This window comes from Miscanthus floridulus, chromosome 16 (assembly GCF_019320115.1).
Source record: "Miscanthus floridulus cultivar M001 chromosome 16, ASM1932011v1, whole genome shotgun sequence".
In the NCBI taxonomy this organism is placed as follows: Eukaryota; Viridiplantae; Streptophyta; class Magnoliopsida; order Poales; family Poaceae; genus Miscanthus; species Miscanthus floridulus.
Genome location: NC_089595.1, coordinates 45147552 through 45158991, shown reverse-complemented (window position 1 = coordinate 45158991; position 11440 = coordinate 45147552). Strand labels below are relative to the sequence as shown.

The window sequence follows — 11440 nt, the reverse complement described above, 5'->3', positions numbered from 1 at the left end:
GGGCTCTTCTCTGCATATATTAACAATGCTACGCGGCCTCTGTAGAGGTGAGAACGCTTCCTAAACATACTTGGTTGCTTTCATGGTAATCAGAGCAAACTCCCACAAAAATACATCTAGCGTCGCCTGAGTCTTGCCCGTCGTCATGGCGAGCTCCTCGGCGCTCAACGTCGCGTCTCCATTGTTCGGTCAGGTCATCACCGAAAAATTGACCAAGACCAACTTCCCTCTATGGAGGGCGCAGGTCCTGCCCATACTGCGAGGAGCGCAGTTGCAGGGCTATCTCGACGGCACTGACACTCCTCCACCTGCAGAACTTGAAGCCAAGGATGGAGAGAAGGTCAAGAAGGTGCCCAACCCCGATCAAGCTGCCTGGAAAGCCATGGAGCAGCAGGTGCTTGGGTTCCTGATGACGTCGCTGTCACGGGAGGTGATGGCCCAAGTGGCCACACTCGAAACACCGCAAGAGGTGTATGGAGAACTTGTGCGGATGTACGCATCTGCCTCACGTGCGAGGACCGTCAACACGAGGATCGCACTTGCAACGACCCGCAAAGGTAACATGTCTGTTACGGAGTATGTTGCAAAAATAAAGTCCCTTGCAGATGATATGGCCTTGGCTGGAAAGAAAGTTGATGATGAAGAGCTGGTTTCTTATCTCCTGGCCGGCCTTGATGAGGAGTTCAATCCAGTCGTGACGGCGGTGGGGGCGCGCACCGAGTCTATCTCGGTGGGTGAATTGGTCTCTCAGCTGCTGAGCTTTGAGCACAGATTGGATCTACTGCATGGCAGATCGCAAGGATCTGCCAACATGGCCAAACGCGGCCGTGGAGGCGGCAATAACCGCGGTCGCGGCAATCAGCAAGGCCGTGGTGGTGGCCATGGCCGCTCCGGCGGTCGTGGCCGTGGCTCAGCTACGCCAGGAGGACATGGCACTAGCCGCGGGTACTTCAACAACAGCAGCTACAGCGACGACAAACCACAGTGCCAAATCTGCGACAAGACTGGCCACACCGCCCTGGAATGCTGGTACAGGCTCGATGAGGAGTCTTATCCCAATCAGAGGAGTGCATCGGCTGCGACACATTCATATGGAGTGGACACAAACTGGTATAAGGATACCGGCTCCACCGACCACATCACTGGAGAGCTCGAGAAGCTCTCCATGAAGGAGAAGTACAAGGGAAAAGATCAAATCCGTGCAGCAAACGGTGCAGGTATGAATATCAGTCACATTGGTCATGCTATTATTAGTACCCCTAATTCCAATTTGAAACTTAATCGTGTTCTTCATGTTCCTGCTGCTGATAAAAATCTTATATCTGTGCACCGTCTTGCTTCTGATAATCATGCATACCTTGAATTTTATCCGAATCATTTTCTTGTTAAGGATCAAGCTACCAAGAGGACACTGTTTGAAGGCCGGTGTAGAAACGGTCTCTACCCCATACCGAGTGCGCATCTGAAAGAAGCTCTTGGTGCCACCAGATCGTCTCCTGACTGGTGGCACTATCGTCTTGGTCATCCCTCATCTGAGATAGTTAAGAAAGTCGTTAGTAGCAATAATTTGCCCTTTTTAGTTGAGTCAAATAAAGGCTCCGTCTGTGATGCATGTCAACAGGCAAAGAGCCATCAGCTTCCGTATCCTGTGTCCACTAGTGCTTCATCCAAGCCACTAGAACTCATTTTTTCTGATGTATGGGGTCCTGCCACAGATTCGGTAGGCAGAAATAAATACTATGTTTCTTTCATCGATGATTATAGTAAGTTCACCTGGGTCTATTTGCTTCGTTTTAAATCTGAAGTTTTTTAGAAATTTCATGACTTCCAAAATATGGTTGAACGAATGTTTGACAGCAAAATTATTGCTGTATAGACAGATTGGGGTGGAGAGTACCAAAAACTCAGCTCCTTCTTCACAAAAATTGGAGTAGCACACCTAGTATCGTGTCCTCACGCACACCAACAAAATGGCCCAGCTGAATGAAAACACAGGCACATTGTTGAGGTTGGTCTAGCCTTGCTTGCACATGCATCTATGCCTTTAAAATTCTGGGATGAAGCTTTTGCCACGGCAGCATATCTTATTAATCGAACCCCATCCAAAGTCATTGACTTCATGACATCCTACGAGCGTCTCTTTCATAAGAAACCCGACTATAAGTTCCTTCGAGTATTTGGCTGTGCATGCTGGCCCAACCTTCGTCCTTATAACACTCATAAACTTGCTTTTCGTTCCAAGCGATGCGTCTTCTTGGGCTATAGTTCATCTCATAAAGGCTACAAATGCCTTGATGTTAGTACAGGACGAGTCTACATATCAAGAGACGTCATATTTGATGAAGGAGTTTTTCCTTTCCGTGAGTTCCATCCCAATGCCGGCGCTCATTTACGGGCTGAAGTCAATCTCCTTCCTCACTTGTTTCCTTCCAGTCCCACCATGAATCATCTGGGGGATACTAATGTAGCTGATTCATTGTTGCCTGATATTCAAAATACCCAAAATTCTGCACCTAATGATACTTTTTTGGAAGAAAACAGTGGTGCTTGTGCGCAGGAAATCTTGGAGCCAAGATCAAGCACGATCCCAGGTGTCGGCAGCGCTCCACTTCCGGGATTGGTGTCTACAACCAGATAGGCTCCGGGCGAATCTCCATCCAGGGGAGGCGGCACATCACCCCGACCGGAGCACGGCGCATCATTGCGCAATGATGGCGGCCCGTCGACTTCGTCCGATGGTGGGCCGACAGCGGACACGGGCCAGGAGCCCACTAGCCCATCGTCAACCGAGATGGATCCACATCAAGATGTCCCTGGCACTGGATCTTCTGTATCAGATAATGCTGCAGCAACAAATCTTCTACGCCGGACCAACCGGATCAGAAAACCAAAAGCATACATAGATGGCACTATAAGGTATGGCTATGGATGCTTAGCGGTTGGTAATGAACCACATGATTTATCTAAAGCTCTTGGTAATAAAAATTGGAAACATGCTATGGATGAGGAATTTAGTTCCTTGCAAGATAACAAAACATGGCATTTAGTACCAGCACAGGAAGGAAAAAATCTTATCGATTGCAAATGGGTATACAAAATTAAAAGAAAAGCAGATGGCAGCATAGACAGATATAAGGCTCGATTGGTAGCAAAGGGATTTAAACAGAGATATGGGATAGATTATGAGGATACTTTTAGCCCCGTTGTCAAAGCTGCTACTATCAGAGTGGTGCTTTCTATAGCAGTGTCTAGAGGCTGGTGTCTTAGGCAGCTAGATGTAAAGAACGCATTTCTTCATGGTGTTCTTGAGGAGGATGTCTACATGAGACAACCACCAGGTTATGAAGATAGTAAATTCCCACATCATGTATGCAAGTTGGATAAAGCAATATATGGTCTGAAACAGGCCCCCAGAGCTTGGTACTCAAGGTTGAGTGATAAACTGCAGCAACTTGGTTTCTGCCCCTCTAAGGCCGACACTTCATTGTTCATATTTAATAAAGGCAATGTTAGCATCTTCTTGTTGGTTTATGTAGATGACATTATAGTAGTCAGCTCTTCCTCAGAAGCAGTGTCAGCATTGCTGAAGGATCTCAAGTCAGATTTCGCCCTAAAGGATTTAGGTACATTACATTACTTCCTTGGCATAGAGGTGAATAAGGTACGTGATGGTATTCATTTATCACAAAGTAAATATGCTTCAGATATTCTTAAACGGGTTGGCATGACTCAATGCAAACCCATGGCTACACCTCTATCGGTTGCTGAAAAATTAAGCATTGAGGAAGGTGAACCTCTTGGACCTGAAGATGCTACACGATATAGAAGTGTAGTTGGGGCATTACAGTACTTGACCTTAACTCGGCCAGATATTTCTTTCGCAATTAACAGAGTCTGTCAGTTTCTACATTGTCCTACTACAGCTCACTGGTCTGCAGTCAAAAGGATCCTTAGATATGTAAAACTCACGTGTGATATTGGCATGAGCATAAACAAGTGCCGATATATGCTTGTGAGTGCCTTCTCTGACGCAGACTGGGCAGGAGACATTGATGATAGAAGATCAACAGGAGGATTTGCAATTTTCATTGGCAGTAATCTTGTATCATGGAGTGCAAGAAAACAAGCCACTGTGTCAAGGTCAAGTACAGAAGCTGAATATAAAGCTCTAGCCAATGCAACAGCAGAAGTTATCTGGGTGCAATCACTTCTTAAGGAACTAAAAGTTCCAACGCCACCTGCAGCAAGGTTATGGTGTGATAATTTAGGGGCCACTTATCTCACAACGAATCCTGTGTTTCATGCTCGTACGAAACATATTGAAATTGATTTTCATTTTGTGAGAGAACGTGTGGCTCGGAAACTTCTATAGGTTCGGTTTATATCAACACATGATCAAGTTGCTGATGGATTCACCAAGGCTCTTACAAGAGAAAAACTGCATAATTTCAGACGCAATCTTAACTTAGTAAAGTTATGATTGAGGGGGGCTGTTAGATAATATTGTAACATATGCTTTGTATGGAAACAAACCAACCGAAATCATGGAGTCCCAACGTGTAGAAAGTTCCTGGGTTGTAAAGATAGGAAAGTCCAGATATGGTTGTTGTAAAAATAGAAAGGTATAATACCGGCATCTCCTTGATTTCGGTTGGTGATTTGTACGCCATGTAGAGGGCTCTTCTCTGCATATATTAACAAAGCTACGTGGCCTCTGTAGAGGTGAGAACGCTTCCTAAACATACTTGGTTGCTTTCACTCTATGCTGGGCAGGCAAGGCAGCTGCGGCCCCAACACTGGGCTTGTGAGGCAGTTGCTAAGGATTTTCTTCCCTTTCATTTTTAGCAGCAACGGTGACTGCGGATTGTACTATGGAGGCTGATGCAACACACCTGAAGGGAGGTGTCTGTCCACCTGCCCCCCCGTTGATGCACCTCTCTCCATCTCAGACTCTTGGAATTGTTCATTTAGGTCTGAAAAAAAACTAGATGCAATCACTACTACACAAATGATTTTGCATGACGATGCCCTTTTATTAATGGAGGCAGTCACAAAATCTAACCGCCTTAGTTAATGCCTGTGACTAACGGAGGCGGTCATTTTTCATTTACCGAGGCGGTCATGTTTGCCCTCCTCGTAAATTGATTTACGGAGGCGGGCGTATTAAGACAACCGCCTCTAAAAATCCTCTATTTCCAGAGGCGGTCATCTTAAGGCAGCCGCCTCCGTAAATCCATTTCCGAAGGCGGGCACACTATAAGGCCCGCCTCCAAAAATAGTGGCCCAGCTCTCAGCCCAGAGAAAGCCCATCTCTACCATTCTATCGGGCTCGTATATAAGCAGCACCTACTTGAACCTTAGCCTCACAACGCTCCTCCCTAGCGCTGCTCCCCTCCTAAGTCGATCCGGGCACGGCGCTCCTCCCCTCTCGATTCCCGACCTAGGCACGGCGCCCCTCTCCCGCACAGCGCCACTCCCTCTCCTCTCCCTCATACCGCAGCGCCCCTCCCTCTCCTCTCCCTCTCTGTCCTACCTCTGGTGGCTCGTGGGGTCTCTACGGCGGTGTCCCAGCGCAGAGTCGCGGATGCACGGGGCCTATAGGTGGTGTCCCGGCAGTGGCACAGGCGGCTCCTATAGGCGAGCGGGTTGGTGGCTCCTCTTGGTGGCGAGCAGGCGCCACCTCCTTGCGACGGGCGGGCCGGTGGCACGGACAAGTCAGCGGGCGAGCTCCTCCCCCTTCGGCACTGAGCTCCCTCCAGAACAGCGACAACCTCGACGAGCTATGGTGGCGCAGATCTGGATGCGGTGGTGGGTGGCCCGATGATGCGACAGACAGCCGGATCCAGATCTCAGAGCAAGCGGGCCGACGGTGGTGGTGCAGATCCGGCCACCCATGCTCGCGGTGGCAAGGGCTTGCGGTCGCCCATGCTTGCGGCGGCACAGTAGCAGGCACTCGTAGCCATCCGGATTCGACGAGCGGAGGCAGTGGCGGCGCTCAGATGGGCTTGGCGGGCTTCATCGATGGGCTCAGCGGGCTCCATCGATGGGTGAAAGTACCTAGGATGCCACCTAGAGGGGGGGTTGAATAGGCATTTCTGATAATTAACACCGAAGTTCGGACTCGGTTGAGTCCTACTCTCTGTTGAGGGAGCTACGAACGACCCAATGAAGGTCAGCCCTAGAGGGTACCATGAAGGTCACTCTAGCTAGAGTCTTTTCCAACTCCTTTTCCTCCTTCCACTAGTTGATTCCTTCCCTTGCGGCGATGGAATCGACCGTTATAAACTTTCTGAGGCACACCACAATCTCTTGGGTGCTCTCCGGCGACGCCTAGCCATCTAGGACCGAAGAGTCCAAGAGTAACAAATGCAAATCACGAGATTGATAATATGCACAAGTGCTCAAGTGGTGGCTTGTTGTCTTTTTCGTATTCTCTCTCAACCCACAAAAGGATTTGGCATTTTGGATGAATCACTCACTAAGAGAGGGGTTGGAGAGTGTTTGCAAGGCTCAAAAACATGCTAGAGGATCAACAGGATCAGGAGCCTCCAAAGGTGGAGGCTAAGGGGTATTTATAGCCCCTTTGAAAAACTAGCCGTTATGTAGCTGTTGCCTGCACTGCGCTAACAGTCACTGAGTTAAAGTATGCGAGGTGTCAGAACTCCCGACGCTTTCCGCGACTTCCGACTGCCGGAACTCCCGACCAACTCAAGTCGGAACTCCCGACCCTCAGCTCATTTGAAAACTAGCCGTTGAGCTCTGGTCGGCCATACCAGATACGTCTGGTATGAATACTGGACATGTCAGGTATGACCAGGACAGTGAACTCTCAAGTCAGCAAGGTGTCGGGACTCCCGATGCTTTCTGGGACTTCCGACCCCCGAAACTCCCGACACATGTTAGGACTTCCGACACACAACTCTTCTAAAACTACAAAGACAGAAAAGTGCACACCCCAAATGCCAGGGTACTGTGCAGAGAGTTAGAATCTCTTGTCTCTCTCACTCAAACCTCACATAGGTTGGCTTGAGCACTTATGAATAATCATCTATCAACATGATGCATCCCTCTTAATAGTACGACGTTCCTATAAACTCAAGATTAAAAGGAAAAATGAGATTATACTGCTTGAGTTGATTTTTTTTTTGAATTCATGCCGTCTCTTTCAATCTTCATCAAGTGAGGGTGCCAACATGTCGATATTGATCTTTTTACTTGAGCATAGTCATCTTGAGCACGTGACTTGATTCCATTCATCAAATATGAATAACTCCAAATGCATCAAGTCACTTCCATCAACTTGTCTAATATAGATTTGATCCTCCATATCAATATGACCATCCTAGCTTGATTAGTACCTCAACTAAATGCAAGTACTTCCTTCTTCACCCTAGCTAGGATCTTTAGCCGCCAAGCCATCGCTTGCCCTTCACCCTTGCTTAGTACCTTGAAGCATTTCCTTGCTATTTTCACCATCTCAAACCATCAAGTCACATCTTGTGTTGAATCATATAACGAATTCCATAGAACACCATCTTCATCAATCATTGAAATCCCACAATAAATAAGCCTTTACATGAATTCCATTTGCATTGTTGTCTTATGCTTGAACTAGATTGTTTATACAACAACACATTATTTTGGCTTTATATTTGAACTCAAGTGTATGTGAGACTTTCAATTTCCTGTTTCACACTTAGCAAACATGTTAGACCTTTAATTGTGTTGTCATTCAATAATCTAGAATCCACTAAAGGGCTAGATGCACTTTCAATCTTCCCCTTTTTGGTGATTGATGACAACCCGATTAAAGCTTACAAAATGATATAAACAATTAGGATTTTGGGTTCAATGATTTATGGAAGGCTCCCCCTTAATATGTGCAATATGAATTGAATTCACAAATGACCTCAAATGTCGATTTGCACATACTAAAACACATAGGAGACTCCCCCTAAATCATTGCATCAGTGGGGTGCAAGTGTGTGTGACAAAATAAAAATCGTGATGCATATGACATGATATATCACATAAGAATAAATAGAAAGCATCACACCATATATTTTCAATCTAAAACATGCATGGTCCTTATGAAAGTAAATACATCATATATATCACACACATAGCACTCATCACAAAAATTTCTCAAGTCCACAAGCCACTAATTAAATCATGTCTCATGAGATACATAGATAAAGCTCAAAGTCTCAACTCTCACAAAATATAACAATGAAGCTTTCTCATACTCAAAACACTATAGCTGCAGTACAATTCTCCAGATAGAAAGCTAAGCTAAACATATGAAGCACTCTGAAGCTTTAACTCCCCCCTGAAGCTTTAATCACTCATGAGATACATAGATAAAGCTCAAAGTCTCAACTCTCACAAAATATAACAATGAAGCTTTCTCATACTCAGAACACTATAGCTGCAGTACAAATCTCCAGATAGAAAGCTAAGCTAAACATATGAAGCACTCTGAAGCTTTAACTCTCCCCCTGAAGCTTGAATCACTTATTCTCCACCTTTATCATCCATCACCATAAAAGGTCTAACAAAAAGAACTAAGCACAAAGAGGGGCTGCAAGCTGCATCAGAACATGGAGCACCGGGTGGGCGAGAAGAACTCTGACCAGGGGCACCAAGACCTCCATAGAAACCTTGACCACCAAAGCCGTAGTCACTAGTCGAGTACTCAGGGCCACTTCCAAAGATATCCCCCACCAAGCCGAACCAAACTCCTCTTCTGCACTAGGACATGGCTGCTGCTGTGCCTGCTCCTGAGCCTGCTACTGCTGAGCGTGGTGCTGGGCTTACTGACGCTAAAGGAACTTGGTAAACTCTCTATCATATCTGATCTGCTGCTGCTCCTCAGTCTCTAGCTCACTCAGTGGAGGCCTAGGAGGGTCAAGCTCAAGTCTAGTAGCTATCTGCTTAAGAGTCTGTGTATCCTTCTTCGGCCTAATCTGAATGTCCCTACACATCCTAAAGATAGAACTGAAGAATCTACAGATGGGCGAGGGAGGACTGCCATGACATGAAGTAGAATGAGAGTGAGAACCACATGGCGGAGGGGAAGCTCCTCTTACGGCTGCACCACCTATAGGTGCATCTACCTCTGTTGTTGCTGCTGCTCCACTTGGACCTGCTGGAGGTACTCCAATCTCAGGCAGATCTACAAACTATCTTCAGGGCCTTATGAATCTTGTCATACTCAAAGGTATGCCCTGTGACCTACTCAATCATGTGCATAATGTACGGAGCAAAACCACAGCCCTTGAGGGGCCTCTCTCCAACACTCCTGATCTCACACTAGATGAAGTCGAATACACTGAAGGGCTATGCATCTGGTGCCATCCTATGGAGCGGGTTTCTAGAATAGTCTGCAATGTTTCCCTTATCTCCATCCTTGCAGTCAATGGTCTTCCTGAACATCCTGTCCAGGTATCTATAGGTGGGGTGAAGACCAAGAACCTTCCCCACTGCTCCTCTCCAACCTCCTTGTGGATACATGTAGACAAGCTACTCTGGAGGCAACACCTGCTCAGTGTCAATCCTATCTCTCTGAAGATCCTCCTCTAAGAAGCCAAGTAGAGCTACAAAGGCATCGTAATGCACACTATACCACTAGCCCTCAAGCATCTAGTGCATACGCTTCCCATCCTCCTCAACATACAGGGTGGCATAGAACTGAGCTATCACCTTTGTGTTCTAGTCATGCTGGAGCTCCATGATTTCATACACCCCTATATGCTCACAAATGGCAATAGCATGATTGATGGAGGACTTCTGCAATTCTCTGATGTACTGCCAATCAATCCACTGAGATATGACAATCACTGGGTTTCTAGTGAGGATCACACTAGTGTAGAAGTCCATATGAAACATAGTGTGAAAGCGGTGATCGTACTGAATCCTCTACAAACCTCTAGGATCTATCCTCCTCTGATCCCTGGCCCTCTTGGTCATACCCTTACCACGATAATCAACTCTAGCAACATAGTTGGGTAAGACTGGAGCATGTACCTCAAGAAGTGCAAAGTGCATACCCTGGCGTGGCTGATGTGAGTGCTGAACTTGAGGTACTAGCTCCTCCTCCTCAATCTCCTGCTCTCCATCTGAGCTCTCATCATCTGGTCCTCTGTCTGTGCTCTTTCTCTTTTGGTCTCTGGGCTCCATTCTATATTCATTTGTGTCTGTGTCAGAGGAAGAACTACTACCTCCCTCTCTGTACTGTAGAGCAGTACTGGTAGTTGCTCTAGCAGACCTCCTCCTAGTCTACTGCTCACTAAATCTAGGATGCATGTCCTGCCTTGGTTTCTTGTATCTGTCCAAAGCTGGATCATGACTGAACTTGGATCTAGGTTCCCATCTTCCACTCATGGCTACTGCCCTGTATCCAAAGATTTGTAAGGAATTTTAGATACATGACCAAGAGATAGCTTATTTCGGTTGAAATATAGAAATAAGAGTAATTATTCTATGCTTTGCAATCAACTCAACCAAACTAGGTGACAAGGTTCACAAAACACAATAGACAATTAAACTTAGTCCTAAGAATCAACCACTAAGAAGATTGAAACAAGGGAGCAAAGCCTACTCTGCTGCCTCATACCAGACATGTCCGATGGGAATACCGGACACGTTCGGTATGAGCGAACAACAACCCTAACCAGGGCCCTTGGCTCAATCTTCAACCAATCCAATCCAAACTCTGGGCATTGCTTCTAGACAGGTAATGTAGCATCTCTACCAAAGGAAATTGACTTTGAAGCATTAACCACTTAGATTGGATGAGGTCCAGGATTAGGGTACCTTGATAGTGAGGATGAAGATGAGATTCAAAATCCAAGTCCCGGAGCTTTCAATCTAGATGCAAGCCTCCTCCAATCCAATCTCTACTCTCCTCATTCCACGGTTGAATCAATGGATTGCCAATATGGGGAGAAGAAAGGGTGGTTGGGTGTTTTTTCTGGGAGAAAGAAGGATAGGGCAGACGGTGGCCGAAGGGGTACGTTTGGTTTTATTACCCTGCGTATACCGGACACATTCGGTAGCCATACCAGACATGTCTGGTATTTGCGGGCTAGCTGTCTTTCTTCCAAATTTCCTTCTCTTGATTCCAAAACCCCTTCTAGGTCAAAAACTTAGTCCAAAAGATATACAATCTTGATCCAAACTAAGTATAGTTATTTTCCTTATCCATTGCCATGATTTGATATTCTCTTTTCCAAATATTTGGCATATTTATGAATTTGAATATTTGAGAGAGACTTAGTGAGACATTGAGATATGATAACAAGATACATATGAGTTTATGGACTTGAGAGAGTCATTCCATTTGTGATTAGTCAAGCAAGCAATCAATGGGAGCAATAATCACAAATGGCATGACTTAGGTCACAAAGACCAAGAACCAAATAGGTTTTCCAAAATCACA

General features: G+C 46.1%; 1 non-coding gene across 1 annotated transcript; it reads left to right on the top strand.

The window, feature by feature from the left end:
• Positions 1 to 628: 628 nt before the first annotated feature.
• Positions 629 to 767, top strand: LOC136514636 (small nucleolar RNA Z247). Its single transcript, XR_010773784.1, has one exon. It is a non-coding gene; the product is annotated as a small nucleolar RNA Z247 (small nucleolar RNA).
• The last annotated feature ends 10673 nt before the right edge of the window (positions 768 to 11440 follow it).